This window comes from Odocoileus virginianus, chromosome 1 (assembly GCF_023699985.2).
Source record: "Odocoileus virginianus isolate 20LAN1187 ecotype Illinois chromosome 1, Ovbor_1.2, whole genome shotgun sequence".
Classification (NCBI taxonomy): domain Eukaryota; kingdom Metazoa; phylum Chordata; class Mammalia; order Artiodactyla; family Cervidae; genus Odocoileus; species Odocoileus virginianus.
Genome location: NC_069674.1, coordinates 25287039 through 25298040, shown reverse-complemented (window position 1 = coordinate 25298040; position 11002 = coordinate 25287039).

Below are 11002 nucleotides of genomic sequence, written 5' to 3'. Positions count from 1 at the left end.
ACGATAACCCTATATGCAAAACAGAAAAAGAGACACAGATGTACAGAACAGAATTTTGGGCTCTGAGGGAGAAGGCGAGGGTGGGATGTTTCGAGAGAACAGCATCGAAACATGTATATTATCTAGGGTGAAACAGATCACCAGCCCAGGCTGGGTGCATGAGACAAGTACTCAGGCCTGGTGCACTGGGAAGACCCAGAGGAATCGGGTGGAGAGGGAGGTGGGAGGGGGGACTGGGATGGGGAATACATGTAAATCCATGGCTGATTCATGTCAATGTATGACAAAAACCACTGCAATGTTGTAAAGTAATTAGCCTCCAACTAATAAAAATAAATGAAAAAAAAAGATGCAAATAAAAAAGAAAAGAAAATGGAATTAATATAAGTTAAGTAAAATTAAATCTAATAAAGAGCCAGTCCCCCCCAAAAAAATAAATAAATAAAGAGATCTCAGAGAGCTCCCTCACTCCCTCTGCCATGAAAGGATATCATGTCTATGAACCAGGAAGTGTGATCTCACTGGACATCAAATCTACCAGCTGCTTGATCTGGGACTTCTCAGCCTCCAGACTGGGGGAAGGGGGGAAATGCTGTTGTTTAAGCCACCCAGTCTATGGTATTTTTGTTACAGTAGCCTGAATGGACTAGGACCATTTTGTATAACAAGATTATTACCATGTTCCTACAGGTTTCTCAAAGAGGCAAGAGCAGACTAATCTAAATCGTACACAGTGATAAAGTCATTTTTCTGGTCCCTGTTTGTGAATGGATCATTCTTTACACAGGAGGAGTCAACACACAGGTTTATGACCAAACAGGAGAGGTGGTATAGCAAAGAGGACTAGGATTGGCAATTAGGTGAGCCTTGGTCCAAATTCAGGCTTTTTACTATGTAATTACCTAAGTCAATGTTTCTCTGAGCCTCAGTTTCCGTATTTATTTATTTTTTGGCTGAGTCAAGAGGTTTATGGGATCTTAGCTCCCTAACAAGGGATTGAACCCACACCCTCTGCAGTGGAAGCCTAGAGTCTTAAGCACTGGACTACTAGGGACATCCCTCTTCATCTGACAAATGGAGTTATAATATATATCTCATATGCTTTGCCATTAATGGAATAATACAGGTAAGCATTCTGTGTAATTTTAAGCTGAGTAAGCTATGATTACAAATATTCTGCACTTTTGACCCACAACTAAATGAAATATGTTGTAATTTCTATTATATATTCATTAAATAAATGCTTATTTGGCACCTCCATGTGCCAACTGGATGCTGAGAATACATGGTGAACAAGATGGTCATTGTCTCTGCTGCCATGAACCTTAACGTCCACTGGGGCAGAAAGACAAACAGGCAGTGAGAGCACAATGTAAGAAGGGCTCTGGCGGGCAGAATGGCCCTTCACACAGGCCAGACTCCTGGGCAACACACAGAACATAGTCAGTTGTTCTGAGAAAGACATGTCAGGGTCCGCTTCAAAGGTCCCTGGAAGTATGAAAGAATATGAAAGAATATAAAGAATATGAAAACTAAATGACACATATACATGATGAGTGGGTCCCCCTGTGACTGAGACCTGTGCTCACTACAAAGCAGCTCTGTCTGTTCTCCGGAGCTTGTGGGCTAAAATGAAGTTTGTTAGCCAACTAGTCATTAAGACAATCCCATAACCTGAGGGCCTCAGTGTGTCATTTGAAAGGATTTTACCTGTAGTAGAGTCTAGATCAGTGGTTCTAGGATATTTGTGATGTCTGGGGACATTTTTGAATGTCATGACTTAGGAGGGAGGAGTGATTTACTAGTGTCTGGTGAGTAGAGGCCAGAGAAGCTGCTCAACTCCTACAGTGCACAGGAAGCCCTCCACAACAAAGGATTTTCCAGCCCCAATTTCAGTAGTGCTGGTGTTGAGAGACCCCAGTCCAGAGGAACTATTTGAAGAAATCAGAACTAAAGAAAACTACTAAATTTTCCTAAAGCCACAGGACAATGGATGGTTTTGGTTACATGAAAGAGCTACGTATCCTTACTGGACCTCCTCATCTGAGAAATGAGAGTGTTGGATTTGATCTCTTACAAAGTCTTTTAAAGCTTGAAAGTATATGAATCAAATACTTTTATAGGATTAGAATGCAATTAACATAAGGCTATAAGATTGAAGGATGGCAGTCAGTCCAGGTACTAGTGTGTCTGCATTTCTTTTCCTTCCAGACTTCCTGAAGTCAGGTGCATAGTCCATTCATCAAAAACATTTGGCAAAGAAGAGAAAAAAAGAAGAAAAATGTGTGGAACACCTCCTATGGGCAAGGTGCTGTGCTTAGGTGTTAGAATGGTATGCAAAGAGAAATTCAATAGAGCACTTACCTTAGAGTTACCTACAACAGGGGAAGGCAGAAAAAGTAATTCTAACTATAATATGGGACGAAATCCAATGGAGGGGAGAAGACCAACGTTTATTCAGTATATTTGCATCAGACACTAGGATAGATCTTTGCATATGTTTCTCATTAATTCTGCTTCCCATTATTTATTATTTCTCAGGCAGAGAAACCAAGGTTCAGGGAGACTAAGCAGTTTGTCCACAGGCATAGAAAACAGTGATGATTGCTGGCGTCCAGGAAAGATAGTGGGCCTGTTTATTCTTACACTTCAGCTTTTAAATATCTTCCTAGTAACTCTCATCTTCTTGTACAGAACCTGACAGCACCAGTGGAGAATCTAATACAAGGTATATAGCCCATTGCAGGGGAATTCAAAAGAGAATGTAGATTATTTTGTGATTCAGATTTTGATCCAGATATCACTTGAAATAAGCGGTTTAGCTTAGAAATATTTTTATTGTGGGCTCCACTTATTATAACAAGTTTTCTGAAGTCAACATAGCGCAGTTCCTTGCTAACAGTTGTTCCTCAAGATCTAATGGTGGGAAGAGAGTGGACTGACCTTTTGGAAGCAAATATGAATATCGCCATCCCATAAAAGTGTAACTCAATCCTAAAGGTAGCTATCATAATGATTCCACTTGTACTTCTTAAAAAAACTTTTTGATTCTGGAGTATAGCCAATTAACAATGTTGCGAAAGTTTCAGGTACACAGCAGTCCAGCCTCACCATATATACCCATGTATCCATTCAGCCATATATACACATGTATTCATTCTCTCCAAAACCTCCCTCCCATTCAGGCTGCCACACAACATTGAACAGAGTTCCCTACTTGCACTTTTAACATTTGCAAAGTGTGCATTGATTTGTTCAACAGAAATTTGTGAAGCACTTGATGCATATAGCAGTGTGTTAAGCACGTTAGGGCACTGAAAGAAAATGACATTTTAAAAGCTAAACAGTAATATAAAGTAATGGTTCCCAGCTAGAGACAGTCTTGGCCCAGCATTCCTTTTGGGGTGTCTGAAGACATTTTTGGTTGTCACAGCCAGAGGAATAAAAAATTATCCAGAGTAAAATGTCAATAGCTCCAAATTTGAGAATCCCCAATATAAAGGAATTACATGCTCGTTGGTAATGCCAGACAGAAGTTGTAAGCAGAGACCCAACACTATAGCTGGGGTAATCAAGGACAATTTCACAGAGAAAAAAAGTTCCTGCCTGGGTCTTTGAAGAAGTTAGGATTTAGGAAGGGAGGGGGCCTGGCGGGGACATCCCAAGGAAGAAATATGGCATGGGTGGAAAGTGCTGAGGTGAAGGGAGCTAGGAGGTTTCTGGAACAGTGAGCAGGCCATCCCTGATGGAGCATTATCTCCACTCCCCAGTCTGTGGGTTGGGTCAGCCTGGTGGTGCCACATCTCCATGTGACATATGAGAAAATTGCAGCAGAGAAAACTTGAGAGCAGATCCTGGGATGGTCTCTCTGAGTTGGAGAAGAAGCCAGTCCTCCTGCTGCCCGGGCCCTGGGTTGTCTTCACTGTAGTCCACCTCCTCTGAGCCATGGTCCCACCCAGAACTGGGATCTGCCATCAGAAGCATCACTCAAAGGAAAACTTCCTTCTGTCCTGAATCCAGCTGTCCTACTCTGGAGCATCATTATTTCTTTATTTGAAAGAACTCCCTATAGAAATCTAAATACACACACACTCTTATGCTTCTCAAGCTAGAAAAGGAGAGAAAGCTTGGTAGAAAATGGAATCAGGTTCTAAAGAACACAAACGCAAAATTAACAGCATCAGTCAACAGACTAACTAGGGGAAGAGAAGCCAGAGGTTCAATAGAAACAGCAACTTTCAGCTGACTGTGCTAAGGTCACCATAAAGTGGTAGGGGCAGGGAGGGGAGGAACAGGGACAGGTACATCTTCCGTATTGTCAGAGCAAGTGAAATGGAAAGGAAATTTCACCTGGCGGAGGGAGAGAACCACGAGTTTTGCACTCAGACACTCCATAAATGTCCAATGAGGATGATGGCTGACGCTGATCTAAGGACAGAGGTTCCAGGGTCCCCAGGCATGATCACAAAGCCTGTTCCTGAGTCTGATCTAACTGCCTGGAGTCTCTCCTCTCCAGTCTACATTTAGGGAAGAAAAGATCTGGAGGCAAAACATCAGGAGCAGGGGCAGAAAAGGGTGGAAAGGAGAGCAGAAGGCAGGTGTTCTCGGCTGGCTGAGATGGCTTGCTGCCTGGACTTGGAGAAAGCACCCTGCGGGGTGCCAGAGGCAACTGCAGGCTTTGCAATGGCAAGGAATCATCTACCTGTGCCCTAGATGTTAAGAAGGAGGGGCCTGAGGTCAGGGAAGAAGGAGCACCCCGGAGATTAGAGAGATTAGAGGTCCAAACCTGGGTCTCTCTCCCACCCCTGCCAGCCACCCACATCCAAGGATGGGGCCAATGGGAGGAGGTGCAACCCACATGAAGGTCTCATGACTATTTTTTCTCATCCCTCCTTGTCCCAGTCCTGGCCTCCAGGGCTTAAATAGCTTGACAGCTTTGCCATGTGTCACCCAGTTATTGATTGCCTTTGTGTCTCCAGTGAGGACGAGGTTCTTGTTGCTCAGGATTGGTGTATGAGTGAGCCTGGAGTGTGAGCTGCGGTGGTGGGTAGAAGTCACTGGTCCAGTAAATATCTATGCCAAGACCACAGCAACTCCTCATGCCCACGCCCACAGCATCCTCTGCACCAGATCCCCCATTGAGATGCCCTCGCCTGAAGGGGCACAGGTGGCACCAAAAGCTTTTCTTTGAGGACAGCCTGTCCACCTTCCCATGCTTTTATTTCCAACTATTTCCCAGCCTGGCTGCATAAGAAAAATGTAAGCAATGTGCGAACTGCACTTTTCTCCTGCCTGGGAGGCCCTGACATCATCACAGCCATAACAAACCCCGGCCTTCACCCCAGCCCACTCCTGCCTCTTGCCTGAGGCTCTAGCAGAGGGACCCAGAGCACTGGTAGGGTCAGCGTGGGCCCAGGGCACCAGGGCAGGCCCCCACCCTGTTCATTGCATTGCCTGGCCTGGGGAATGGCTACTGTGGGTGCTTGTCAGTTCCCAGGGTGTCCTGAGGGAACTGAAGGTGGGAAGGGGAGGTTATTCCTCTCCAGGGAGAGTAGGGGGCTGGAGCCCAACTTTCCCAAGTTTGAAAAGAGCCCCACCCCCGCCTCCCTGCCTGCCAGCCCCTGCGTCTTGACTCCTGCCAGGTCACAGTGGGCTGCAGGACAGAGAGCAGGGGAGAGAGGTGAGTGGGGCCCCTACCTACTCCATGGGGGGAAGGCCTGGATACTGGGGGGGAAAGAAGATGAGGGGGAGGACCCAGTCACAGGAGAGGGGAGTGGTAGCCCCAGACCCACCTCACCTCTCCAAGCCTCCCCCCCATCCCCAGGCATAGCCTCCCACTTGCCTAATTCATCCAAGGGCACATCTGAGCGTGTCATCCCCTCCCTCCTGCTCCCAGGCCTTGAGACCCTGCTGATTCCCACCGGCTAGACTCCCTCCTGCCCCACGCATTCACCCCAGTGACACTCTGGGGGATGCTTGGAGAGAAGTTATCTGCTCTCCTGTTTCCACCCCTCCCCCCAAGCACTCCAGCTCCCACCTCAGCTCCCTCCTCAGGGTGAGGACTGCCCAGCTCTCTTCTGAAACCTTGGGCCCCTTGGCAAATCCCCAGGGCCCCTCACAAGCTTCAGCCTCACCTGGTTACCTACAGGCAGGCCCTGTATCCACAGCACTGCCTTCCCTTCCCTTAGGTGCGTCTGCAGCTCAGCTGAGGGCCGCTGGCTGGGGAGGGCTAAGGCACCAGAGGACCAGAAGGCAAGCTTGGAGGTGAGAAGGGGAGGCAGCAGCCCTCTCCTCTCAAAGGTGCAGAGGTGGCCTGAGGACCCCAGGCCAGGGTGAGGTTGAGTTGAGAAGAAGTTCTAGGCTTCTCCCTATATACATTGACAAAAGGAAAAGGGGCATCATATCTGTGGTCCTAAAAAGCCTGGAGAGGCTCTGCTTAGCTTCCAGCCAACAAAAAGAACTCTCCCAAGACCAAGAGCATATTTAGGAAGTGATTCGAAAACTTAAATCACCACTGATCTGTAGTAGAGTGGGTTTCTGCCTATGGCCAGCTCACTGACAGCTCTGCCATAGCCTCACTGGGGGCTGGCATGGAGAGTCAGGCCTTGGCACCTGGTCCCAGCCCCGGGCAGTATGCCTGTAACAGCTTAAGCAGGTGGTAGCTGCTGCAGCCACGCTGAACGGGGACCTGTCTGCATAAGTGTATGTCCACTCCCCAGCCCACCACATCTTGGCCTCTGCTTCCTGCCTCTTCATCATTTGTTTTTCTGAAGCTTGATTGTCATTGTGATGGAAGATGTTAAACGCTAGGTGAGATAACAAATGAAGTTCAGTTACTTGAAAGTGCTTTGACAAATGTCAAAAGCTGCACAAACACATTATTATTCTTAGTATTTCCATCTATCAATGAGTGTCATAAGTCCTTGCCAGACTGGGAGGGATTGAGAGTTCATCTGATCCAGCTCTTTCACTTTGCAGATGAGAAACATGAGGCTCAGTGCAGTGAACTGGTCTTTCCAAGACCACACGAAGGGGTTCAGCTGGACCTAGCATCCTGGCAGAAGCTAACTGTCCACTGAGCATCCACCATGCTATACTCTTTATTTGCACTGAGTCATTCCACACAGCTACCTATCAGATATAAATATTCATTTTATAGATGAGGAAACTGGCTGAGGATGGGTTAAGTTCACTTTTTAAAATTGAAATGTAATTCACATATAAAACTCATTTAAAAGTCTACAACTCACAACAATATTGTAAAGTGATTAGCCTCCAAATAAATTAATTTTAAAAATGTCTACAATTCAGTGGTTTATAGTATATTCACAAGCTTATACAACCATCACCGCTATCTAAATCCAGAACATTCTTATCACCTCCGAAAGAAACCCCACACCCATTAACAGTCATTCCGCTCTCCCTCCAGCCTCTGGCAACCACTAATCTACTTTCAGTGTATAAATTTTCCCATTCTGGACTTTTCATATAAATGGCATCAAACAACATGGGGCCTCTTCTATCTAACTTTCAATTTGCTTTATTTTTTTTTAATATTTTATTTATTTATATTCTTATTTGGCTGCACTGGGTCTTCACTGTCCCAGAGACACATGGGGATCTTCAATCTTTGTTGCAGTATGCAGATTATTTTTAGTTGTGACATACGGGATTTCGTTTATTTGTTTATTTTGTTGGAGCATGCCAACTCTTAGTTGTGGCATGCGGGATCAAGTTCCCTGACCAGGAGTCGAACCCAGGCCCCCCTGCATTAGGAGTGTGGAGTTTTTGCCACTGGACCACCAGGAAGTCCCTCAATTCACTTTAAACATGTTATTTATATACTGTAAAGTTCACTCTTTTTGCTAAGCAATTCTGAGTTTTGACTATTTTTAGAGTCATATAACCACTAATACAATAAAAACATCAGAGAGTTCCCATTACTTTATGCTGCCTCTTTGTAGCCAGCGGTCCCCCACTGCCACCTCTGGTCCCTGGCAGCCTCTAATCTGTTTTCTGTTTCCATGACTTTGTTGTTTCCAGAGTGTCCTAGAAGTGGAATCATACAAGTGTAGCTCTTCAAGTCTGACCTTTTTCACTTAGCATAATGCATTTGAGATTCATCCAGATTGTTGCCTATATCAGGAGTTCCTGCAACCACAGGTTGTTAATTCACTAATCATCTGTAATTATGAATGAACCTCTATGCTTCCCTCATAGCTCAGTCGGTAAAGAATCTGCCCGCAGTGTAAGAGTCCCGGGTTTGATCTCTGGGTCAGGAAGATCCCTTGGAGAAGGAAATGACAACCCACTCTAGTATCCTTACCCGGAAAATCCCATGGACAGAGGAGCCTGGTGGGCTGTAGTCTGTGGGGTTGCAAAGAGTCAGGCATGACTGAGTGATTAACACTTCACTTCAAACATTCATGACAGTCGCCCTCTGTATCCACAGTATGCAGCCAACTGGATATCCATATGTTGGAAAAAAAAATCCAGAAAGTTCCTAAAAGCAAAACTTGAATTTGCCACATGCAGACTATTTACATAGTATTTACATTGTATTTACAATTATTTACATTGTATTCCTTAACCTAAGTAATCTAGAGATGATTTAAAGTATATGGGAGGATGTGCCTAGGTTATATGTAAATTCTCCACCATTTTACGTAAGAGACTTGAGCATGCATGGATTTGGGAATCTGCAGGGTGTCCTGGAACCAATCCTCTGAGGATACTGAGGGATGAGGGTTACAGGTTTTTATGTTAAACATAAAGTTCCATATCTCTTGGGTAAATAGGAGTGGAACTGATGGGATACACAACAACCGTTGTTTAATGTTATAAGAAATTAAACTGTTTTCCAAAGTGGCCATATAATTTTCCATCCCTAGTTCTAACTGCTCTGCATGCTTGCCAACATTAGATATGGTCAGGGGTTTTTGCTTGCTTATCTTTTTGCCATTCTAATATGAATACGTATGAAGAGGGCTTTAAAATTTGCTTAAAATCATGCTTAGAGTAAGTGGCATAGCTGATGTGTGCATGTGCCTGCTCAGTTGTGTCCGGCTCTTTGAGACCCCCTGGACTACGGCCCACCAGGTTCCTCTGTCCATGGAATTTTCCAAGCAAGAATACTGGAATGGGTTGCTATTTCCTACTCCAAGGGATCTTCCTGACCCAGGGAAGGAATCCGTGTCTCTTGCGTCTCCTACATTGGCAGATGGATTCTTTACCACTGCACCACCTTTTATTTGTAATCTGTCTCCAAATATCCATTCCTCTTCTTCTATACATACCGCTCCTTAAATAAGCCAGTTCCTCTACCCTGACTCAGAACAAGTGGCCTGTGAATCCACTCTGCCAGCCAGAACAGCACAGATCATGTTGCAGTAATAAGAGCAAAATCCAATCACCAGTGACTTCAAATAGCAAAGGTTTCTTTCTCATTTATTTTGCATATTCTCTGTGGATCAAATGGGACCTCTACTCCAAGCTCTCCTCACTCCAAACTAAGGCTGAAGGAGCAGTCACTATCTGGAGTGTTGCCACTTGCTGTGCAGAGGGGAAGAGAGCTCAGAAGGGCTCACAAAGGCAATTAAACACTCCGGCCTGGAAGTGACACCATCACTTCCACTTCTACCAGATTGGCGATAACCTGTCTATAGCCACTCCCAACCACTAGGGACCAGAGACCAGGCAATGCAATCCTAGCATGTGGCCAGAAGGTAGAAAGGAGGAAAAATTTGGTGAACAGCTTTAATACCTACTATATATATAACACATAACTATTGATAATTTAGAAGATGCAGGGTAACAGTAAATGAAAAGGGGTTCATATAGAGCATCACATTATTCAAAAGGCTAGTCTTATCCAAGATTTTCAACATGCTTTTCACAGGTGCTGCAGAAAGCCTTGGCTGGGTACAGAGTCCCTGCCACTATACCGGCAGGCAGCTCTGCTAATATTTTCCCTGGATTCAGTAAGAGCCCACGTGACTTATAAAAACATAGTTTCCATTAAGGTCCAGCAGTAGACTGAAAATCCAGTCCTTCTGTCCCTTACTTCACCTCTCAGATTCACATTGTTATTCCAGTCCTGTCCTAACTCCCCTTGATTTGTGACTATGGACAAGGCCCTTCATTCTGGGAGTGGGTGCAAAGTACCCACTGATCTTCAGGGTCATAAAGTGGCAGGGCAGCTCATGTGAGATAGAGCAGGAGTTATGGGAAAGGATACCTCCTCTACACCGTCCTGCCTTGAGGCCTGGGACTAGGCCTCAAAGAGTCTCCAAGACAAAGTTACCAGGACTAAAACAGCTAAGTCGTGTCTTGAATTATCATGAGCTGGGCAGACAGGAGGCCTCTCTCTTTCCCCCCAATATCAGCTGTGTGAACATGGGCAGAAATTCTCTGAGTTGTTTCTGCATCTGGAAAATGAGGATGATCATGACCTCCATTAATGTGCTATGAGGAACAGTTTATAAATGAAGCATCTGGCACATAGTACTTGTTTGATAAATAGTAGCTATTATCATCACAGTGGGTGTGGGACTGTGTGTGCTCAGTTGTGTCTGACTTATTTCAACCCCATGGACTGTATCCTACTGGCTCCTCTGTCCATGGGGATTCTCCAGGCAATAATACTGGAGTGGGTTGCCATTTCCTTTTCCAGGGGATCTTCCCCACTCAGGGATTGAACCTGTGTTTCCTGTGTCTACTACATAGACAGGCCAGGGAGATTCTTCACCACTGAGCCACCTGGGAAACCTGTTATCATGATGAAAGTGAAAGTGAAAGTCACTCAGTCATGTCCAACTCTTTGCGACCCCATGGACCATACATGCGACAGTCCATGGGATTCTCCAGCCCAGGGTACTGGAGTGGGCAGCCTTTCCCTTCTCCAGGGGATCTTCCCAATCCAGGGATAAAACCCATGTCTCCCACATTGCAGGCAGATTCTTTACCAGCTAAGCCACAAGGGAAGCCCCATTATGATACTTGG